Source organism: Solanum stenotomum, unplaced genomic scaffold (assembly GCF_019186545.1).
Source record: "Solanum stenotomum isolate F172 unplaced genomic scaffold, ASM1918654v1 scaffold31610, whole genome shotgun sequence".
Lineage (NCBI taxonomy): Eukaryota > Viridiplantae > Streptophyta > Magnoliopsida > Solanales > Solanaceae > Solanum > Solanum stenotomum.
Window position 1 is genome coordinate 51,548 of NW_026031534.1, and position 2,475 is coordinate 54,022.

Below are 2,475 nucleotides of genomic sequence, written 5' to 3' on the forward strand. Positions count from 1 at the left end.
AAAGAATAATGGGGAATAAAGTGTGAAATAAAGTGAGTGCATCCAATGGCACTAACGGACAGAATGAAGAATGTCACTAACGGGCAGAATGTAGAGTTGCACAATGGCACAATAATGTGCACCAAATGAAAATGTCAGAAACGGCACAATCAATGTAATTAAGCCTCCTAATACATTGTTCCAAGGATAATGCAAAAGAGACTAACGTTCTGGAAATGGAATGTGCATCTTAACTATAATTGTATAATATTAAAATGCTCCAAGACCAACATTTTGAATGTCAAATTCGTAAAACAAAGAAAGAAAAATATAAACATTACTTTACTACTTAGATGAGTGGGAGCAAATACAACGGAAGATTGCATGGGACTGACCAACCGATGTAAACTATATCAAAAAATGATATTTTGTGATAATTAATTAATAAGTAATATCTTAATTGTGTTAAATATATTGAACCTTCTGGCAGCTACATAAGCCCGCCCCTGAACCTAGAAAATATATTATGTTACTAGAATCATATTTCAACACACAAATCCCCAATGTCACCCTTAACTTTCTTAATATCCTAGTAAATGTTTATAGCTTCGTTGGACAACTTACTTCTTGTTCTCGAAAATGATAAAATCTTTTAATAAAGATCCATTTAATCTCTTAGTAGCCCAACCAAATTCAAATTTACCATGCCAATAAAGTTAGTAATTTTGAATACCAAATTCCTAAAACAATTATTAAAAAAAAAAGACAATATAAACGTTAATGCTAGAGGTTGGCAAGGAAACAAAAACAAAGGAGGACCGGAAGAGTAGTGGCAACAACCAACATTATTAACGTTTGTAATATATTACTAGTCCTTTCTGCTACATTATACTCCCCTAGCCAACTAAAGAAATAAGAATAATAATAATCGTACACAAAATCAAGTAACTTGGACACTTACCTTTTCAATCGTACTATATATATATTTTTTTGAACCCCAGGATATAACCTGCAATAGCTACAATCTCTGTCACAGTCTCTGCCCTTCGGGTGAGCACTCTGTGGTTAACACTTGGTGCGCACTGGGTAAACCCCCCTGTGTAATAGCCTGCAAACCACACAGGGAATGTAAACCGCACTAGGCAAGCCCTATGAGACATACTCGACTCAAAAAGCATTGAGGGGAGATCAATCCCGGGTCATTCATGTGAATAACCACCCTCAAAACTAACTGAGTCATCCCAAAGTACATCGTATGAAATAAAGAAAATGAGTTTATTAGTAAAAAAAAGAAAAACGCCCACAGAAAGTGGTTTTGCCCGTAAAAAATATTGTGTGCTACCTGCTGTCCCACAACCTACCCTTCCTAGGTTTTCTGTGTGGCGCCACAAAACACAGCTCATGAGTCATATGCCGGACATATTTTTCATAGTTTTTTATTCGATGAGCAATATTAATATTAAAGTTTAATTAATTTAAATTTATACAGCGTAAAGTTTTATGCAAGAAGAAATACTTTTTTATCAAAACTTTTTTTCAAAGTTCGAATGTAAGATTTCTAATTAAAAAAAGTAGCAGTCATTTTTGGTGTATCACATCCTTTGGTGATGATATTATTCCCTTATTGCTTTCTCAAAACTTTTAAAATTTGTTGTTAGAAACTCAATATTTATTATTTTAATGTAAAATAATAATATGTATATTTAATAATAGAAAGTGTACTGTTGCGAATTTTAAACTTGTCGTAAAAATAGTTTTCTTGAATCGAAGATCTATTCAACATAATTTTTCTACCCAAGTGGCGAGTTTATAGCTTAAAAATGAGACACAAGAACTCGTGGCTTTTTCATAAAAAATAGATATTAAATATAGTTTTAAAATTAATATAACATTATCTGCTAAAACTCATGCTAAAAGAAGAATTAATAATGCATGCGCTTAATTAAATATTAAAAGTTTTTTTAAAAAAACTAGTGATCAATTCTCACTTAATATATATACCATTATGTTCTAAAAATTCTAAATTCAGACGGAGAGTAAGCCTGCATTATTGCTATTTTTGCCCTACAAATAACAAGTTCTTGTAATAAAATTTTACTTCACGAATGGTATAGTATTACACTCTATATTTATATTAAAAAATACTTGTTAAATACTTTACACAAAAAATGAGGCCTCCTAAGTCTTAAGTCCTAAGTCCTAACTCCTAATACTGGTGCAAGTATACCTGACATTTTAAAATTAAATTATCGAATTGTACAAATAAATTTATTTTTTGTAAAAAAATGATTAGGACAATTTAGAAAAAAATGAATTTTAATCTAACTGTATTATCAAACAATTGATTTTTATAATTTTTTTTTAAAAAATCAGCCAAACCCTCTAACGATAGGTCACTTGCTCTAAATTCTACATTTGTCACGTATACTCAACACAGTAATCAATTCAATAATTTAATTTGCGTAGGTAGATATTGAAAACCAGGAATTAATAAGT